This window comes from Lepisma saccharinum, chromosome 1, assembly GCF_977018435.1.
Source record: "Lepisma saccharinum chromosome 1, izLepSacc3.1, whole genome shotgun sequence".
Taxonomy (NCBI): Eukaryota; Metazoa; Arthropoda; class Insecta; order Zygentoma; family Lepismatidae; genus Lepisma; species Lepisma saccharinum.
The window spans coordinates 188,808,107-188,831,098 of NC_139229.1; the positions used below are offsets into that span (position 1 = coordinate 188,808,107).

The 22,992-nt window shown below is 38.1% G+C and overlaps 1 protein-coding gene and 1 long non-coding RNA gene across 14 annotated transcripts in view; one reads left to right on the forward strand and one right to left on the reverse strand.

The window, feature by feature from the left end:
• The window catches only part of rg (A kinase anchor protein rugose), a 1,179,223-nt gene that overhangs the window by 942,574 nt on the left and 213,657 nt on the right, over positions 1–22,992 (forward strand). The window lies entirely within an intron of this gene.
• On the reverse strand, positions 16,227–22,502 carry LOC145990913 (uncharacterized). Its single transcript, XR_014441994.1, has 4 exons — positions 22,424–22,502; positions 20,302–20,451; positions 18,890–18,961; positions 16,227–16,390 (listed from the first exon to the last, which is right to left on the reverse strand). It is a non-coding gene; the product is annotated as an uncharacterized LOC145990913 (long non-coding RNA).

A 22,992-nucleotide genomic window follows, 5' to 3' on the forward strand; every position in this document is an offset into this window, starting at 1 on the left:
TAGCACGTAACGCTGATCACTCCGCGACAGAGAGAGAGAGAGGTGGGATTGCAGACACACCTTGAAGACATTTTCCCAAATATCATCCAATGTAACGAACTTCTCGGTCGCCGGGTACGCCCATATTCGTTGAAACGTCCCTGAATCGATTCCTGTTATGCAAGAGAAACAATTAATAATAGTACTAAATAAAAAGGCGCGCACGTCACAGAGGGATTCGTGATCGCCGCATGTTGTTTTCTATTTCGGCCTTGCGCTGTGATCAAAGTTCCCTCCCGCGACATGCAGCAAACGGATATGATATGTAGCACCTGCGCGCAGCAACTCGCTCTCTGCATGCTCCCACCGCCGCTGGTCCCGAAAGGCTCGTTCGGCTTCCCGCGGCGCTTGTTTTATCAACACTGTTGGCTGCAGGACTACCCCGTTGCATTTCAATTGTTAATGGGTGTTGCTATTGTATAGTTACAGGGCTATTCACTATATGTGAACGATTTCTAACATGGCCACATTATAAATAACGCTTAGATAGTGTTGCCAACCTAGTTGTATTCAGTGTTATATCTGGAAGAGTCGGATACTGTGTTTATGTATTTGAGTTATGTATATTGGAGCAGTGGACTAGGAAACTACATTGAAATTTATGCAGTCATATGTATTTATATTTGAGAGGGAACACTCAAACTACCCAATTACAATGCTCCCACATCTGCAACTACTTTGAAGGTTTTTTTTTCTTTTTTTAAGTATTTCTAAGAAAAACGCTGCGTTAAAACTGACTCACCAAAATAAAACAATAATATATTTCAGTCGAAAGTCTCTTTTCTGTCCACTTTATGATCTAACTAACTAACTAACACTCTAGCCTTCTTAAACCCGAAGGTTCATGGCTGCAGCAACACAGGCCTTCCATCTGTCCCTATCCTGAGCAAGATCTATATACTCTTTTCCATCTCTAATGCCGATTTCTTTTAGGTCAATCTCAACGTTATCTCTCCATCTTCGTCTTGGCCTTCCTACAGGTCTCTTACCATCAGGTTTCCCAACAAGAATCCTGTAAACTCTTGTTTCCTCTCCCATTCGTGCCACATGACCTGCCCACCTAAGTCTTCTTGAGTTAATCATTCTAATAATATCTGGACATGAATACAAATTATGCAGTTCTACATGCAACCTTCTCCACTCACCTGTCTCCTCATCCCTTTTAGGCTCAAATATTTTCCTAAGGATCTTATTTTCAAATACTCTTAAATTATGTTCCTCTTTCAATGTAACGGACCAAGTTTCTCACTTTATGATCATGTAGGGTAATTGGAAGTGGACCTACAGTTTAAAGTGCGATCCGAACAATCAGGGCTCGAATAGGAGAATATTTTAAAACGTCCAGATTCAGAGTAAAATTAATTTTTAGAAACATTTGGCGAGTTAAAATAGATAAGCATAATAATATCATGTTGATATTTGAAACAATTGATTCACTGGCTTGTGGTGTTAGAGTATTATTTTGTTTATTTGCAGAATGGTATTGAAGAGTTTTCGGTGGGGAAAGTACTTAAATAACTTTTATCAAGGAGTCCCGGTGGAGGCCCGTAGTGGTTCAAGTCCCACTTTAAATTGTAGGTCCAGTCCCAATTACCCTATCTGTGCATAGAGTGGAGTTATGGCAAAAACTCGACTCCAGTAACTTCTTTCGAAGCATTGGGATATTATTATAAGACATCCCCCCCAAAGGGCTAAAATTTGCAAGCAGAGGGTGAATTCACGCCTCGTCCTGCATGCTTATACTATTTGAGACAAGATACAGCGATGGTGAAGAAGAAGAAACTCTAATGTTAACATCGATGAAATATAATGTACAAGTAAATGTAAGCCCACCCGGAATGCGAACCAAGTACTTGCTATGTCACAAGTGGCCTCGTTTCTGTGATCATTAAATGTAAGAATTTGTTAGTCCATGTATTCAGAGTACGGACCAATTGTTATTTTTTGTCACTGTGCGTAGAATAAAGATTCATAAGTTCGATACCCAATTTATATCATGTTCGCAAAGCCTGAAAATGTGATCCGTTCTTCCGTTCCCGTCTCTTCTATTTCCTGCTTATTTTTTAGTAACAAAATGTTATCGCAATACGATCAGGTTTCTCGCCACACAATGATAACTTTATTATTTTCGTGTTAGGCAGACCACCACTAGAAGCTCTGTAGAATTCAGTAACATCATGGAAAACTACCTGCACGAAACACGATGGCTAACGAGAGTATCCGGACATCTCCACTGAAAGAAAAACGTACGAAATGTGCAGTCACTCGCAATAAAAGTAGGACACTTGTTACGCTCTATTTCTCTTCTAGGGAGAGTAACCTGCCTTGACTCGACCTGTTACTTCTTTCGTTACTTCCGCAGGCAAAATAATTAGCATAACACTTAGAAGAAACTAACAATGCGGTTCAATCGAATATAAAGACATAGAATAACTACCATATTCATTACCATGGATATTAGAGAAAACTCAGTTCTTTAATTCTAGAATGATATATCAGACGTTCTGTTTAAAAATATATAAAAATACTATTTATTTCGTTGCTTAAATATGTACAAAGAATTACATATGAAATAACCTCCACATAAGAAATGACATAATTCTATTTAATTGAAACACTGTATATATGAGAGGTTCGGTTCGTACGCTGGTCTAGACTGCAGTACTAGTTCAAAAATGTATCTAGCTTGTCACTAGCATACATGACTGATACGATTATTTTTCCACCCTGTCACAGTCCCTTTAATCCCAGATTAAATAAAAACCGGACACCTTGACAGGTTGAATCTACAAATTGAAACTAATATTTTCGCGCAATAAAGTACTTGGCTTGTCACCAACGGATAGAGATATTCTTGCAATTAAACGCATTCCTTAATTCCCTCGGATACGACATTTCTCTAAGAATAATAACAAATGTCCACCGAAAACTAAGCGTTGGCTTGTCACCAAACGAATCAAGAGAAATTGCGTGCACTTATCTATGTATTTCGATGTAAGAAAATGGTTGATCCGTGACCGCTTGCCATTTGACTAGCCCCGCCACTCTACCGGCACCGAAGAACCTTCCAAAGGTCTCCTCCTCTTGCCAAAAAAAAACAAACCGTAAGAATTCCAACCCAATTATTACTCAATCGGTTCCCTTATATAGGGGATTCGAAAAAAAAACCAGTAAACTGGGCTTTGTCCACCCCCTTCAGGATTGAAAGGACAATATTTTGAAACTACCCGCCTTCTGCAAGCTGGCTGTCACTAAAAAAAATAACATTGAACATACAGATTTGATTTGATTTGATTTGATTTAGTTTATTTTACTTCGCGTTTTGTGCCTCTTGGCTAATTTGCGAAGATGGGGATGAGTGATGAAATGATGAAATTGATGAATGGACATTCACAAACAACCAAGCCCGACCGGGATTCGAACCCGGGACCCTTGGCGTCGCAGCGCGATGTGCTAACCACTCGGCCACAGGGTCGGGCATTGAACATACAGAAAAATTAATAATAGAAAAGGATATTGTAGTGATTCTATCATTACACACTTGAATCGTGAAATATTCACATCCCCGCATGGCGTTATGTGTGTTGCCTAACTCTACGGAGATGGGCGAACTTTCTCTAGGAGACTTGTTATTGAAGTTCACTCAACATCATGGGGAGCGACTATTCCAGGATCTAGACATCTCAATTTTTATGGTATCACCATCAAAATTAATTACATGTATTGTCACTCGCAGTATTTATAAATGATAAGTTGAAATATATTAGATGTACTGGTGTCACGGTTTTCTTATTTACGGTTAAAATACTGTAGAACAGTGCTTCTTTTTTTACCTGTTGTCAGCGGACCCCCAGGGGCTGCCAGATCCCAAGAAGATCTGCGAAGACTTGAAGAAATGTTATTAGCTTTTATGCTTGTCATGAAGGTTCGAGAAAAATAAACTGTTGGTTAGTATTAAGTAAACCAATTTCAAAATTAAATATGTTGCACAGCTTCGGTGCTGTCGTTTTCTATTCTTGTTTATCTTAAGTACAGAAACCGTTTGGTAAACGCAGTCAGTACTCAGAAGAAAAGTATACGCTATTATATACATGAGTTCAGTATTACTATTATTGCAATCAAAATATGCATGTCGTAATAAGTTTTGTAATTCTAAAATACGAGGCCTTTGCGTAACAACTTTAAATAAGTATCTGATACACTTCAGGATTTCAAATATTGAGTAAATAGCTCCCTTGAACCTTGTGCCTGTGCAAGCCAAGCTGTTTTCGCTCTTAATGCAGTCCCTGTAATACGAGTCCCGTAAAAAATTTAGTTATGATTTGTCTAACCAATGGAACCTAGTAGAATACATGTAGGAGAGTCAAAAAAAACTTGGGTAGACATCACCATATTCTGGACCGGGTGTTTTAGACGCCATTTTCCAAAATGGCTTACAGCGACAATATTTTGCTTTTATTTCCGCTCCTGAACCCGTTAAATTCATAATTTTGGTGTCTAAATATATGTTTTGAAGGGTGAGGAATCGAATAAAATGGTTCCTGAAGTTGTCTGGTTGTTATTTATGTCAGAAAATCTGTTTTTTCATCTATAAAGAATAATATGAACAAAAACTGACTACAATTATTTGGAAAGTTACATTTACACAACATAAAAGATTTGAAAAAAATATATATAATAAAATAAAGCACACATCAAACAAATTATATTCCAATAAAGCACACATGATAATTATGAAAACTCTGAAGTTACAAGTTATTGCAACAATTTTCATAATAATATGATAATTTCTTATTTTTCTCATACACTACCTTTTACATTCTTCGCCGCATTTGCAATACTCAGTGCATGGTAAATATTTCATACGACATTTACATCTACTATTAGCACATGCTTTACAAGTACACTGCATTAGTAGCTAAGAAGGCATTTCATGAAGGCAGATATCAGGCTTTAGTACGCCATTTGTATCTTTGCACCACCCATAATCTGTTGGTTGCAGGGTTCCATCAGGAAAGTAGCATCGTGAAAGTTTTAAGCATTCCTGCAGAACAGAAAAACTTCTCAAATGTCCATTTCTTATTGAGAAAGATGAGGGTGGTAGCTCAGATATGTGCTTCTGTTTGTGTAATGAATAACGAAGCTCATCAAATGTCTTATACTTTTGAGGATGGATGTTAAACTTGAACAAGATATTCCTCTGCTTTATCAAGGGTTTCTTCAGACAGAGTATTTTCTTCTGCAAATCCAATTAGTAATGTTTCTGGTGATGCTTTCAGTGAAGATGGCTTTGTTCCTATCTTGCTTGTAACATCACTACCTGTAACAATGTGTGCCTTAATTAAAGTTCTGCAAAGAGTAGCTCCCAGTTTTCTGTGTAGCGTGTGTAGAGGCACATAACGCACTTTGTCACCCACTTTAATCCACATTTCTTCCAATCCTTTCGTGAATAGTTCAAATAGATATCGAAGGACGAGAACAACTACACCAGTGTCATTAGATAATACTATGAGGTATGTTAGGCCTGACTGAACAGCATGGAATATATGGAGTATCATTCTGGAATCTGCTTCTTCGACAAAGGTCTGAAGGTCAGAGCAACTTCGAAGTTCCTTGTTCATAACTATGAAGGCATCTCTGGTATCATTGTCTCCTGTGATGGTTCCACTTATCACTGTAGTGAAGTTAGTCCTTTTTTTCATGTTCAATAAAACCGGTAGCAGCTGACAATTGAAGCAGCTGTTTGTTTTTACTTGAAGACCAGAATCTGTCCATCTGTATAGGAATAAGTGTGTCTCATTCGATTGTCATCATTTCAATTGGATCAGCAGGTCTCAGTCTTTCTCTTTCACCTTCGTTTAGTGACTGCTCGATGTAGCTGTCAAATACAAAATCCACTCTTTTAGTTCCGTGGTATTGAGTTGCAATAGTCCAGACTTTATCAAATATACTTTTAAAAGTTCCCATACACTTAGTTCTGAGTTGGCGAACTTGTGACATAAAATCAAATGCGACAGCAGTATTCATGACTTCACGTTCTTCAAAACAGTAGGGTAAAACGAGGAGAGACGCCGCAGGCGGAGAGATGCCGCACTTGCTGTAGCTTGCCTAGTACACATCAGATGGTAGCAATATTCTGCAAGGATGTGTAACTGTCGTTCATTCCACCACGCCAGTGCAGTAGAGACCAGTCAAGTGAAGTGGAAAGGAGTGAGGCGCTTTCATATGAAAATTTCCTGGTGATTTGACCGTCGAAATTTTATGAAAGGTAAGTGTGATAGATCGTAATAGAGCGCACGCTAGTTTCTACGTGACAAATATTTTATAGAATGCTTGTTAGAGTATTGCGATTACCTTTCGCACGATTTTGCACCAAAACTACAAAACCAGAATAAAGCAACTGGTGCGGCATCTCCCCTCGAGAAAAATGATTGTTGCCGCAGTTACACAAAGGAGAGATGCCTCACATTTTTCTGTTAGGAGAGATGCCGCACTTTTCTCAGCCTCATATTATAAGGTGTACAGTGTCATTTATTTCACCTTTTGACACATTGAATATTTTGAACACAGTGTTACATGTACTGTAGGCTATGTATTTTAACAAAGAATACAATACAAACACAACATTATACACATGTTACTTGTGCTTGTATATAAGTTATGTAAAATAGAGTGTACTTCAATATTAAATTGTCTAAAAGTTTCTAAGCACTCGTTTCTTATTCTTTTCAGAATTCAAGATGCCCAACACATACAGAAGAAGATCTGCTAGAGCTTCGTGGTCTGATGAGACCCTGAAAGAGGCATGTACCAGAGTGCAAGCCGGGGACATAGGGAAAAGAGAAGCTGAACGATATTATGGAATTCCAGCGAGAACCATATGTCGAAGGATTGAAGAAGGCGATTTCTCCAAGAAGAGTCTTGGACCTGAAGGGGTTTTCGGTGCACATAATGAAAATAAATTAGTTTCCCATATTCAGCGTCTAGGTGCAGCAGGTTTCGCTCCAGACAGACAAGCAGTTAGAGTGTTGGCGTACAAATTTGCTGAAAAATTAAATATTAAACACACGTTCTCGCATGAATCGCAGATGGCAGGAAACGTACGGTTAAATTCCTTCCTGAGGAGAAATCCTGAACTTTCTTTGCGACAAGCTCAAGGCCTCTCTATCAACAGAGCTCAAGGAATGATTCGTGAAGATGTGAAAAACTATTTTACGTTGATAGAAAAGGTTATGGAAGAACATGATCTAATGAATAAACCAGGTAACATTTTTAACGTCGATGAAACAGGATTCCCACTCATTAACAGACCTGGAAAGGTTGTGACCTCCAAAGGTTCAAAGACTGTGCACATATTGACTCCAAAAGAAAGGGGAGAAAATGTGACGCTGATAGGGTGTTGCAGTGCAGAAGGAACATTTCTTCCTCCTGTTCTAATTATGAAAGGTGTGAATAAAAAACCTGAATTCGTTGATGGACTTCCTGCAGGATCCGATGTCTACATGAACCCTAAATCGTCGTACATCAGTGCTGATCTGTTCATGAAATGGTTCAAAGAACACTTCGTTCCCAGGAAACATCCAGGTAAAACGCTTCTACTCCTAGATGGCCATTCATCACATGTCCCTGCATTAGAGCTTCTGGAGTATGCGGCTGAAGTTGGTGTTATCGTTTTGTGTTTGCCAAGTCACACTACACAAGTCCTTCAACCCTTGGACCGATCTGTATTTGGTCCAGTACAATCATATTACAACAAGGAAGCAACATCATGGATGAGAACCCATAAAGACAGGAATATCACAAGATATCAAGCAGGCTCTCTCATTGGTGCGGCGTGGAATAAAGTTGCTTCTGTTGGAAATGCCATTTCAGGTTTCCGAGCCCGTGGCATTTACCCTTTGAATTCAAATGCTATTCCCGACTACTTCTTTTCCATTTCTGATGCTTGTCAGTCAGGTCCTAGTCTACTTTCATCCACCCACACCAAAAATATATGACCATATTGATTCGCAGGATCTAGAGTCACCTCCATCGAGTACCTCAGGAAGTCTCTCACCTGTCACAGTTAAATCAACAACCTCGCAAGCAACACAACTGACACCAAAAGGAACTCAACAACCTCCTTTTGTGCCCCAGAATCAATTACCAGGAATAAATTCAAACCCTTCAACATCTACCTGTAGTTCCACACCCACGGAAAGCCCCAGTAAGTACCTCCGCCAGCTGAGTCCCATTCCAGAAATTCCTCGCCAAGGTAAAAGGTTCAAACAGTCAGCCGAAGTTCTCAATTCCGCTTCCAGACTTGCAAATATGAAACCAAAACACTCACAATCAACTTCCAGGATCAAGACAGGACAGAAAGAAAAAAACAACCGGCACAAAGCAACCTGCGCCAGATGCTACAGCGAGTGGATCTGAGCAAGACATCAACAATTGTGTGGAATGCTTGGAGAATTACTTCCTCACGGCTTCCAAATCTGACTGGATCCAGTGTGTTGCGTGTTCGAAATGGTTACACGAAACCTGCACTGTGTATGGAACAATGTGTGTGGACTGTGGAAGAAAGAATGTTCGTGAGAAGAACTTAAAGAGGAAGAAGTGAGTCAGTGCGGCATCTCTCCTCGTGTTTTTCATGACACTCAAAATTCAATGCTTTTGTAATTTGAAAAAATATCCATTTAAATTCTTCCTAATGGATGCCAATTATTTTTTTTGTTAAAGTGCAAGGACTGTAGTTAAGTTTTCATGTCAATAAATTTCCACAAAAGCAGAGATGTTGTTTTTCTATTCAGTTATGAAAAGGTGTGGCGTCTCTCCTCGTTTTACCCTAATCAGTTAGATCTAGTTTTTTCTCCAATGTGAAACAGTAGATACTTTACAGGTTTGGTTGTGTAGCCATTATCATCTAATAACATATCAGTTGGCAGCAGATCATATTTCAAAATATCTTTCATTGTTTCTCCTCGTGCTTTAGCTATGTGTATACTTCTATCAGCTGCAGCAATATTATTCTTTTGGGAAGCAAGTGTTGTCTTCGATTTCGGAGCAGGCACTACGGTTTCACCCATCATTGTTGGGAGTCTTACCTTCGTGATGACACCAGAAAGTTTTGTAGTTTTCTTAATAGATCACTTCTGAATAGATCAAAACTCTCTTCTCCATGCTCTCTCACTTACATCAGGCAGATAGCATCCTCTCTAGGTACACATTGTTTACTAATAAAATTGTGAAGTTGGGTCTGGCTGGATGTTTCATATGGATTGCCTCTACTGTTCATAAATTCAAATACTGCATTCACAAACATTAACGTCTTGGAACTCAAGTTTCCTGATAATTCATGATGAAGGGTTACCTCACTGTAACTGGTATCATCAGCACCAAGTATTTTTCGGAAACAGTTGCTTATTCCTAGTACCTCGTGATATACCAACTCCCATTCAGTGACACACATTTGTTGCTTTGTTTGTCCAATTATTCCTTTAGAGCTCTTTTGAGATCGTTGGATAGTTTGCTCCAATTTCATGACCGGTGACACAGCACTAAATGATCGATTGGATTGCCTCACTACAAAATGGCCAGTTTGAAATTTCTGATACACTTCAGGATGCTGTTCCTCTAACCATCGCATTTTTTCCAGATACCATGATGCATTCCTTAAATAGTTAATACTGTCAAATTCACAGAATATAGAATATAGTTTGAAGGTTCTGAATAGCTTGAAGGTGGCTATTCCAATCGCCATCTCTGTCAGACGCTATGCGAAATTTCAACAAGTTTACAAGGTAAAGGAATGTATCCTAGTATCGCCACATTTGGAACTTAGTGGCACAATCATTGGAAAATTTCTGAAAGTCATTGTACAAAATTGCTAAGGTTGCTAAAAGTTAATTAAACTCTGTTAGGCTTGTTTTCACATTCTTAGTTGAAATACTTATTTTCAATTTCTTGGCTTGTTGAATGGTAATAGCATATTTTTCTTTGGGATTACATTTCCAAAATGCTGACCATTTCATCTTCAATATAGCTTCTTCAAGAATCAGTAAGCCCTTGAGCGATCTGACATAATGACTTCCATTCATTACTGATTCTGCAGTTTTAACACCAAACACTTTGCACTCAATAAGTGCATCCTTTGCACCACTGCCACACAGATATTTTCCAATAATGTGCCGGACGAGCTTTGCGCAATTGAAGTTTCCAATCATTCCAATAATGATGTCAAGAAACTCAGAAGGGCTACTCATCATAATATCAGCAATGACATGGAATACACCCTCATCTGAAAATACTGGTAAGGCTGATTGTTTTAACTGTGAGCAAACATTCTGCAAACTTTTCAATGATAAGAAAACTGTAGCATGTTCTGTAACTGGCCTGGGGATGAATCGAAGAAATCCCACATGCATGACAGGTGGTGTTGCTGTTGATACCAAAGTACGACATCCAGCCCATGTTGGAACAATTAGATCATCAGTTGTACTAGGTCGTTCAAGTCAATCGGGGACTTTTTTTAAAAAAAAATAGAAGAACAAATTTCAAAGTGTGGTAACTGGATTTATTTTTCCACATAACCTCCTGCTACAGTTATACACTTATCCCAGCGTTTAACTAACGCCTGGAATGCTTCCGCATAGAAGGATTTATCATTACGGCGGAACCATTGTAGGACAGCATTCTTCACTTCATCATCAGTGTTGAAATGTTTTCCTCCAAGGAATTCCTTCAGGGGTCCAAACAGGTGAAAATCACTTGGCGCTAAGTCAGGACTATAGGGGGGGGGGGGTGTGGTAATATCTCCCAGCCGATTTCCTGGAATGTTTGGAATGTGTGTTGACCGGTATGCGGTCGTGCATTGTCTTGCAAAAAGAGAACATCCTTTGTGATGAAACCCGGACGTTTCTTCCGTAAACTCTTATGCACATCACGCAGAACCCGGCAGTAATACTCACTGTTGATAGTGACACCATGGGGTAAAAAATCAACGTGAATAATCCCCTGTTTATCCCAAAAGACACTTGCCATCACTTTACCAGCAGACGCAACTGTTCGAAATTTCTTGGGAGGTGGTGATTCCGTATGCTTCCACTGCATCGATGCTCTTTTGGATTCTGGAGTGAAATGGTGAACCCATGTTTCATCACATGTCATGATGCGATTCAGAAAATCCTGGCCTTCCATGTCATAGCGGTCCTTGAGTTCTCTGCAGACTTCAACTCTTCTGTGTCGGTCAAAAGCGGACAGCTGCTTTGGGACCCACCGTGCACTCACTTTTCGGAACAACAAATGATCATGAATTATTGTGTTCACTGTTCCTAACGACAGATTACACACCCTTGCAATTTCAGGACAGGTTATGCGACGATTGTCCAGGATCAGCTGCTCCACGCGCTGAATGTTTCCAGGAATGATTGCCGTGGGCTGTGATCCACCACGACCGGGATCGTCAGTAATAGAGATACGGCCATCTTTGAAGCGCTTACACCATTCAAATGTCTTACTGCGACAGAGTGTCTCATCACCGTACTGAGCCTGAAGTCTTCTGTAAATTTCTGCAGGTTTTCTGTCCTCGTTCACTAAAAACTTCATCACAACACGCTGTTCCATGTAGACATTCACACTGTTGTCCGCCATCTTGAATAACGATCTATGCAGAAACGCGGGAAATGAGCGCCGCCTACCAGTAACAGCACACAGTTGCCAGTTCCTACTGCATACAAAACCTCCAGCCTAGGCGTCTATTTAAACCTGGAAAAAAAAAGTCCCCGATTGACTTGAACTTATTTAGTTCAAAGTCCAATTTGGCATGGTAACCACGTAGAAAGGGAACTCCTAAAAACATATCAGCGGGGAGATACGTAGCTTCAGGAATCCCATGTTTAATTAAAGTGATTGCAAATTCAGTTTCAGCATGTATCTTTTCAGTGCTTTCATTACAGAGAAGGTCTTCCTTTAGTTTGAAACCTTCATGAAAACATGGTTTACTGTCTGGTCTCTTGTAATGTAGAAATCTTTGACATGGTAATTCCTTTCGTATGTAGTGACTTCGTTGAATAAGATTACTCTGAGAGATCCTTGATTTGACTTGCAGTTTTGTTGGATCTGGACAAACAAATCGAAAAACAAAAACAGATTTTCTGAAATAAATAACAACCAGACAACTTCAGGAACCATTTTATTCGATTCCTCACCCTTCAAAACATATAACAGTTGGGCTGAAAAGTTCATAGGCTGACTCATAGATGGCGTTACTAGAATTAAATCCATGTGATTTTTACTTAGTACTAACCTTCAAAAGATACGTGTATAAATTTCACAGCTGCCGGATAATTAGTTCGTGAGATATAGCATTGTGAGTGAAGCAGCTTTTGTTATTGTGAAAAAATGGATAAAAAAGAATTTCGTGTGTTAATAAAGCATTGCTTTTTGGCGAAAAAAAATACTGTTGAAGCCAAGGCTTGGCTTGATAAACATTATTCGGACTCTGCACCAGGAAAATCAACCGTTGAGAAGTGGTTTGCTAAATTTAAACGAGGCGAAATGAGCATCGAAGACGATGCACGCAGTGGACGCCCCAAAGAGGCTGTTACCGAGAAAACACCAAAAAAGTCCACAAAATAATTTTAAATGATCGTAAAGTGAAGTTGATCGAGATAGCTGAGACTCTAAAAATATCAAAGGAACGTGTTGGACATATTGTGCATGAATATTTGAACATGCGAAAGCTGTGTGCAAAATGGGTGCCGCGCGTGCTCACAATCGATCAAAAGCAACAACGTTTTGATGATTCGGAGCAATGTTTAGCGATATTCAACCGTAATAAACACGAATTTTTCCGTCCATATATTACAATGGATGAAACATTTCTCCATAACTACACTCCAGAGTCCAATCGACAGTCAGCCGAGAGGACTGCACGTGATGAACCGAATCCAAAGCGTGGAAAGACGCAACAGTCGGCTGGCAAGGTTATGGCATCAGTATTCTGGGATGCGCATGATATTATATTCATCGATTACCTCAAAAAGGGCCAGACCATCAACAGCGATTATTACATAGCGTTGTTGGAGCGTTTAAAGGATGAAATCACGAAAAAACGGCCCCATTTGAAGAAGAAAAAAGTGCTGTTTCATCAAGACAATGCACCGTGTCACAAATCAATGAAAACGATGGCAAAATTATATTAATTAGACTACGAATTGCTTCCCCATCCACCATATTCTCCAGATCTGGCTCCCAGTGACTTTTTCTTGTTTGCAGACCTTAAAAGAATGCTCGCTGGAAAGAAATTCAGCACTGATGAAGAGGTAATCGCCGAAACTGAGGCCTATTTTGAGGCTAAAGAGAAATCGTACTATAAAAATGGCATCGAAAAATTGTATGACCGCTATAATCGTTGTATCGCCCTCAAAGGCAACTATATTGAATAATAAAATCGAATTTTGTCAAAAAAATATTTTTTACTATGTTAGCCTACGAACTTTTCAGCCCAACTGATATTTAGACACCAAAATTATGACTTTAACGGGTTCAGGAGCGGAAATAAAAGCAAAATATTGTCGCTATCGGCCATTTTGGAAAATGGCGTCTAAAACACCCGGTCCAGAATATGGTGATGTCTACCCAAGTTTTTTTGACTCTCCTACATGTATTCTACTAGGTTTTATTGGTTAGACAAATCATAACTAATATTTTTACGGGACTCTATTACAGGGACAGGAGTATCTATAGATATCTGCGATGAAAATCACGCTTACCGAGCTACGAAACTATTGCGAATATCTGGACAACAGCGAAAGCAAACCACATGAAGTTTCACGTGAATGCCGTAGAAAGAATTCGAATATCAAAGTTTTTTTTTTCAAAGGACAGGAAGTTTCGAAAAGTGCTTGACTGGCGCAGGCCAAAGGTCCAACGCAATCTTAAGTAGCCCCTATAGGGTCCGCAACAACAAAATATACCTAACAAAGTTTACCCCGTTGCTAAATAAACCTGCGAAAAGCACCAGTAGATTTTGTGGTGTCTTCTCCATAAATTTGTGGATTGTTTTTACAGTGCAGGTCAAATTTTGTTTATGGATTGTATTGTTAAATTGTTTTATTATGCACCCCTTTTCAGTGACGAGAGCAAGTCCTGGTTATGAGACACACTAGAACGCGGGCATTGACACGAATTTTCGAAAGAACTACTTTCTTGCACACACACATTATTTATAATTTTTTTTCAACATGGATTTAATGCAGTCATTAACCAGTGTCGTAGCGCAGTTCTCTGGGGTTCTCCTGCAAGTAAAATATTGGGGGCCCCCTTAAGTGAAAAGAAAATGTCTAAATGATGCTAGAGTGGGACGGACGTACACTGAAAAAAATAAAGGTGTGGAAACTCACCTTTTGGGGTGAGTTTGGCTTGTCACAAATAGACGTCCCCAAAAGGTGAGTTTCCACACCCCATATTGGGGTGAGTTTTTTCTCACCCTAGTATAGAGTGTGTTTTTCCTCCCATAGGGTGAGTTTTCTCACCCTAGTATAGAGTGTGTTTTTCCTCCTATAAGGGTGAGTTTTCTCACCCTAGTATAGAGTGTTTTTCCTCCCATAAGGGTGAGTTTTCTCACCCTAGTATAGAGTGTGTTTTTCCTCCCATAGGGTGAGTTTTCTCACCCTAGTATAGAGTGTGTTTTTCCTCCCGTAAGGGTGAGTTTTCTCACCCTAGTATAGTGTGTTTTTCCTCCCATAAGGGTGAGTTTTCTCACCCTAGTATAGAGTGTGTTTTTCCTCCCATAAGGGTGAGTTTTCTCACCCTAGTATAGAGTGTGTTTTTCCTCCCATAAGGGTGAGTTTTCTCACCCTAGTATAGTGTGTTTTTCCTCCCATAAGGGTGAGTTTTCTCACCCTAGTATAGAGTGTGTTTTTCCTCCCATAAGGGTGAGTTTTCTCACCCTAGTTTAGAGTGTGTTTTTCCTCCCATACGGTGAGTTATTCTCACCCTAGTATAGAGTGTGTTTTTCCTCCCATAGGGTGAGTTTGAAAGGTTCGTGAGGAAGAGGTAAATGATCTTCATTTAGTATAATAATGCTTACCTTTAACCTTGAAGAATCAGTCAGATATTTTCTATCTTATCCAATATGAATTCAGAATAAGATAGAGCAATCATAACTTCATTATAATTTCTTCCCAGATGGCAAATGTATCAAAGTAGAGAAATGCAATGTTAACTCTTGCATTGTGTAATATACGACATCACAGTGAAAACAGTGTTTCTTCATTTAATGCGTTCAGATTTTAATGTGATTAATTGTCTTCTTTATAAAAATAATACCATTCAATTCAGCATTAAAATTTGACAAAGCTTAAAAATCTTAGAGGAAACTAAATGCAGCACGCTCACCAAGGTATTCATGTAGAAGAACAAGCCATCCCTAAATTACATGAAGCTTGCAAGGAATATTATGTATCGATTTCTAAATCATACAAAAAAGCCGCAACTTTTAATGTACATACATATTTTCCAATAAGTCTTTTTTGAGACTTCCACTTGATGCTTAGAAGCCAATTGGGACTGGATATATGTACAGTCACATACACTGCTGGGTTGTAATGATTTAATTGAAAGTCAATGGTGCTGTTACAACCCAGAAGTGTCCTTGAGTGTACAATATAACATGAAGGGTATTGATCTTCAGAAGTCACAACTGTTAATTATAAAATAACAACTTTTTTCTGTACTGTTTGGAAAGCAACACTCATGCTCACATACATTGCTAGGATAAATAAATGACATACTTAACACAACAAAATACTGTATACTTGTATATCCGTAGATAAATTTTATGTATACGTTGGATGCAAGTATATACATACATGGTAAGGGGATAATCTCTGAAAAATACTACCTTGCCACTAAATGCATACACATTAAGCAATAATTCAACCTTACCTTTCCTTTGCTGTTGGTTCTGCACACTCAGTTCAATGCCACAATCATTACAATGTGAGTGATTTTTGGTGCTTTTAGAACCTATTTCAGTACTTTAATAAATTAATTAGAAACGAAAATGTACATTCTTAAGAAGGCAGAGCAAATTTAGTAGAAGTTATAAATGTTCATATACATAATTTTTAACCACTCTATTTCAAATACAGAGCTTAATTTTTTTCGCCCCAAAGATTAGGTTGAAGAAATAAAGTTACCAGTTAGCAAAAAATTCAACTTTATTTACAATATTCGTACATTTCATCTTGCAATAATTCAACATAGTTCTCACAATTTTATCCAAAAAAAGAGGAATTTTACTTCATTGCTAAAAATTTGCATGCTGTATTCCTTTAAAATGTCTGTATGGAAAGGCGTCCATGATCTGAAAGGAGAAAAAATGTAAGAGTAAATAAGAATATAACCAAGAATGCATTTAGGTCAGAGTGTGATAGTTTAGAATGTACTTATAACATTTATGAGTCTTAATACTTCCCTGAAAAGTATACTAGTGATGTGTGCATACAAAGTGATTCAAGCTTGAGTAGCCAGCCTTCATGGATGAATGGTTACGAAAGCATGCTAAAACGCCTGGGGTGTCGAGTTCGAATCCCAGCCTGAGCACAGGTGTTCTTTGTGAGTGTCCATTCATCCATTCCATCATATCATCACTCATCCTCATGTTCGCAATTAGCCCAAAAGTGGCAGAAATGCGAAGAAAAATAAAAAAAATCAATCAGTCAAGCTGCTCAATTGATAGATTGACTTGGTGTTTTAAGTCTACTTTATGCACAATATGGCTAATCGAGACTGGACCTGCGGTTCAAAGTGGGATCCGAACCACTATGTGCCTCCACAGGGTATCGAACCCAGGACCCCTTGATTACAAGGCAACGACCTACCACTGCACCATCGGGGAGGCCCTCAAGCTGATCAGTTTCTACATTGAATGCAGTAGCACTAAATTGGCAATTTATTTTACACAGCATTTCCCATAATATTTAAAGCTCGGGGGGGTTAAACCCAGTAACCCCCCTTGCGTGCGCCACTGATTGAATGAACAGGTGGAGGGACTAAGAGTATGTCACCCTATTATACAAAGGTAATATAAACATGCATGCTTTTATTTCATAAGCAAGGGCCTATACAAGGAGGGTGATGATGGGGCTATAAACAGGCAGGAAAAAATAGCGAAATGAGGACTGACTACTGGGCACGCCACAGCATATAACTGGAAATGGCACACTATCTTCAAAAGTAAGAAATTACTTTAGGATAATATTTTGTGCTGAAACATCGGTGTCGGGAGATGGAGGTGGAACATATCCGTTGACCCCCCCACCCCCTGGAATTGCCATCGGCCATTTCAAGTCACAAAAAGCAGAAGTTGTTATAACATAAATAATGTTTAGAAAGCTTTTATTGAAAAGTTAAAACTTAAAGATAAAACAGAATAACTGTGCATTTCAGTACACTAACTGTGTAAAATGTAAAAAAAAAAAAAATTATAGTAATAAGGAAAAGTTGTACTTGATATTCATTCATCTAGTAGTTCTCCCAAAGGATTTAATAATAGTAATAATAATAATATAATTTTATTTTTTTGTTATAATAGTTATTACTGTAAAATTATTATCATAACCATGATTCTTATTGTTAATATTTGTTCTACTATTAAGTTAAGTCAATGGATTGCCCCCCAATACACACACACAAACACCTTTCTGGTGTCGCCTAAGAGCTCAAACAGTACCATTCAATGTTGGTGTGAAAAAAATTTTTTTTACTAATTTTTGAGTGTTCAGCTTTAGCTTTCTTTTGTTTCTGTTAGTTCTGCAGGGTGCGAAATCCTGGGGGGACAGGGGGATTTCCCACCACCAACAATCTTGGCCTTAAAAATCCCCCCACCAAAAATTTCCGGGGGGAAGATTTTTTGTTATAACAAACGAAAAATAAGCAATTACTTTTAATTTCAAATATACTGTACTAAGAATAATATCGAAAACACACACAAATTAGTGTAGTTGTGAGTATTGAATGCTTTCTCTCTCAATAAATCATTAACAAATCAACACCAATACGCACAATTAAAGTAAAACAAGAATGCAAGAAAATTATAACTATGAAATCTAATTGATTTATATTAACATAAAGCACAAACAAAACAAAAACTTACACATAATAAAAGCACTTCAACTATTTCATAATTTATAACATCTTTAACCAAGTTACTAAAGGAATTAGTTGGCTGCTTTACAATATCTGATATGTATAAAAGTAACAAATTAATTTACTTTTAATAATACACACATGTGGCGGAGGGGGAATGTAAATTAAAAACTTTCTTCCCCCACCAGTTTTCAATGATTTCGCACCCTGTAGTTCTGTCCTGTCAAAGTGTATGTGTAAACATCATGTAGCGAAAAGGCAAAAAGATTTTATTTATTCTGTACATTATACTAGCATGTAACAGGCACAGTGCCAGAAGGAGAAGTGAGTGGATGCCTCATTCCATCCCTTCACCCAGCAGACAAGAGACACATACCCTTCACAATTTTAAATATTTTCTATAGAAACAAGACATAGCTACATGAAAGTTCAACTCTCCAAAAATAAAAGCATGGATATGATTCTGTTTTCAAGTAGCAGAAATAAAGTTCTATTGAAAGTTTAGAAAGTATAGAAAGAAATACATAAAGATTATAATTTGTATATTTATGCTAAGGTGCATTTTGGAAATGCATATCCAAAGATTCTTAATTACAAAATGAAAGGTGTGTATGTATGGTTCGCACACGCAGAATTATATTTTACGTTCCTAGTTCTATTTATGTGATTCTGACATTTTCAGATTACATACAGGTTAATTGATTTATTTACTTACATTTCCATTTACAAAATCAGGATCATCTTCAAACATCAGATGTGGTTATTTTAGTTAAACAGCATTCAATGTCTGAAATAAGGAATAAATTTAAATTAGATTAATCTTGAAAGTAGCAAAAATTTAACTTCTTCAATACAACAGTTTATTGTACAACTATATTTCTTAATAGATGGAAGAATATTTGAAGCGTTCAAGTGGATTTAACATATAAAAGTTAATTTTCATGCAAAGTTAGTATCATTTGGATGCCCCCAGCAATTTAAATTCTCCTAAGGAATGTCTATACATACAGTGGAAGATTGAATGAAAGAAACCCAGAATGATGAAAGTTTAGATACTTTTCAAATAAGAATTAATTTCTTTATCTGTTTGCTTTCTTCTACATAACTTCTCAAAATGAATTTAATTTCCAAAGACAAAATGTGTATGTAGGCTTTTACAGGGTAACTGATAGCCAATAAATGTAGCATCACAGACCCTCACTTTGCAAGTTGAAAAGAGAAAACAAATAAAATGTATGAATCACTTACTTCATCCCACATCCACAAGAACACTAAATTGTACACAAGCAGCAATCGATTCTCAGAACTTAAAGATGCTGACACAGAAGTATATTTGCTGTTTGGTCTAGTCAACCATTTTTTTTTCACTAATCCTCCATGAAATTAATTGTGTAACAAAGATATTAGGAAAGGTATGTAAAGAGTGAGATGCATAAATATTTCCCGGAGAAGTTCAATGCAGTTCAATTCCTTAAATACACGTGGGACGTCAAAAAATATTGAAAATTATGAACAACTTGCCTGGTAATATTTTAACATCTCGCTGTACACATTGTGTAATTAGTATGCCATATCAATTTCCAAATACTTCTTAAGACAGTCACAACAAAGTTTTACACTCCAGCCTACACTGTGTATAACTATTAGTACTGTCCTTCCCAGTGGCGAACACTCCCTTTGAAACAGAAATAACCGAAGCTATGAGACACCCACCCACCCTTTCCTATTTCCAGATTTGTTGTTTGAATTTGTTTTTAAGTCCACTTTATGCACAGAAAGGCTAATCGGGGCTGCACCTAAAGTTCAAAGTGAAATCTGAACCACTACCGAGTATGGAACCTCGGACTCCTTGATACATGTATTTATGTATGCATGTACTTCTGACACTTTAATTTTCTTTTCACACTCACTATGATGACTAAATGTTCAATACTAGCTGACCACCTCTAGCGTGCGCTACACCTGGGTACATATAGTGGTCGCCACTGGTCCTCCACCTCAACATATAAGCTTACTTCCTAAGAGACCTCTTCATTTCAAGTTCCTACAGCTTAAAACTTATGAAAATAATGAATAATAAATTCCCTTGAAAAGAGAACAAAATTAGATTTGAACTGCTCTACTTACATTGCATATCTGTGTAAACCCAACCCATGCAGGATCCTTGAAAAACTGCTATCGGTGATGAGTGGCGAAATGTTCAGTGTAGATTGGAACTAAGGCGAGTGTGTTTGTGGGTATTATCCGTATTCACTCCTCTCTATGCATGGCACATTCCTGAAAAGGAGTTGAAAATTAAAATAATACTTAAAATTTTATGTTACACAACCATATTTATGTGTAAAAGAAATCTAAGACAACACTCTAAAAGAAATTCTAGCTGCTGCTTGAAATTGTAAGTTTTCTTAACTTAAATTGTTAATGTTTAGAATCCCCCAAGGACCGAAAATTAGAAGATACTATGGACGCACACTACAGAAAACCTCACGAATATCAGCGTCTGAATGTGGGAAGGCGATCATTGCTCCCGAAAATTAATGTCAAGGTATATTTAACTTTCACGCCCTTGTTTACAATGTGTCTTTTTTCCTTTAAAAAATTGTGAATTAGATGCAATCGACTACAACGAATGAATGGAGTTTAAGCAGCAACTTACAAATCTTATAAACTCTTACAGAAGCCTGTTTTGTAAATAATATTTCCCATGCAAATTAACTTTACGTCCCACAGTATCCCACTGCATTATTTTGGCCTCTTTACTTAAAAATCAATTACAAATCCCTCTGGGGTACGTTCCGACAGGCAATAACGAAAGATTATGAATTATGCGCAACAAGTTACTTTACAACTTTAGGAACATCACACACCAAACGAAGGTGCCAGTCGCAGTCAGAATAGTCGACACCAAAGGGGGCTCTAGCCCACAACGAAATATTTTTGGCCCATCTCCTCCTAACACAAATAGCCAACAGTTAAAAATTGGGATTGCTTACAGCGCAGCGAGAATCACACAAGATCAGAAGAACACAAAGAGAGAGGGTGAAAGAGACCGAAGATACATTGACAGCGAATGACAGAGAACATAAATAGAAGGAAATGGGAAAGAGAGAAGGAAGCGTAGAAAGAAAGAGACAAAAGGTAAAGAAGAATAACGGAAATGGAAACAGAGGAACCAAGAGAGCAGAGAAAAATTGAAACATATGAAAACGGAGAAAGAAATAAAGATGATAGAGAATCCTAGTAGCAGTGATAATTGTAGTAGGGTCAACCTTTGTGACGTTGTTCCCCCAAACATCCACATATTCTGTTTAAAGTAAGATTATCTTTCGTTTGTACAGGATTGTATCGCATTTACTTTCGTTTGCAACATTACAGAGTTCGAGTATTCACAAATTGAACTTGGGGGGGGGGGACTTCAGGTAGCCCGTACAGTTTTATCCCAGCGCATTTTTTCGATTGTACCGTAACGATTTGAGAATAAATTAAATTAATATTTGAAGTTCCCTCGCCCCCAACTTTAAAATGAAGGACAAAATCATTACGTTTGTACCATTGAAATAACTAAACTAAACAACTAAAAGCTCCCCATCATGGAGGAAGAAAAAATCAAGCAACTTCTTGGATAGAATTTCGTTTGTGCACTTGAAATTTTATTTTTTATCGTTATAGTTTTCCAGTTATTTCTCTCCAAAAATGGGAGTGGGAAGGACGGAAACGAACTTAAACCATGATTTCTCAGTCTCCGTAACCATAGGCGTAAATTGGCGGGGACAAGGACCCCCAAAATTTTCACATTTGTTAAAATCTTCAAGTTAGCCGACCTGAGGAGCAAAGTAATAAAGAGTAATATTTGTGATTTCGCTAGTTATTTAAATGTCTTAGCACGTCGAGCTGCGACGCCAGGTGTCCCGGGTTCGAATCCCGCTTGGGCATGGTTGTTTGTAAATGTCCATTCATCAATTTCATCACTCATCCCCATATTCTCAAAATTAGCCAAGAGGCACAAACCGCGAAGTAAAATAAAACGAATCAATCAAATCAAATCAAACCATCACGAATACCAATCTTCGGACGAGAACTATTGAAAGGGCTCACACTGCATGCTAAACAGTGCCCTCTCACCGTGTACTGTCATTATTTCGAAATGTGAAACACATTTTGGTCTAAGCATTTAGGATAGGACAATCTGAGCATATATAAAGAAAACTTACAGTGTAAAAATATTGAAAACGTTATTGAACTTACTTACCTTCGAATCCTGCTTTCTTATCTTCACTTTCAAATACCCACTCAGCAGACAAACTATTCTGGCCCACGGCACAGACGACCTCACACAATGTCAACGGCAAGGCTATTCTGGGCCTGCTTGTCCCAGACGACCTTCGATTGGTCCACACGAAAAGCGCGCCGTATACGACGCGTGACTTGCAACAAAAGACACTAAAAGTGAATGTCCTTTAAACAAAGCAACGATCTTTGGGGGTGGGGGTGGTTTAGACAACTTTTGTGGCAGGCGGATCCACTGGGGGGGGCGATGGGAGCGATCTCCATTCCCAACTGCCAGTTCTTGGATATGATATTATACCTGATATTTTTGAGACTCAAATGTTCCGACTTTTATCCCCAAATTTAAAAGGCTCGATAATATTTATAAAATAAATCAACCTTATGATCAAGATAAGCTAATCGAAACTGACACTACAGTTTAAATTTGTATTGAATCAGTGTGCAATATGCTTCAAAATGAAATCGAACTGAGACCCCTTGAGGGAATAGGCTTTCGTGTTCTGTGAATATTCACTATATTTCTCATATCTG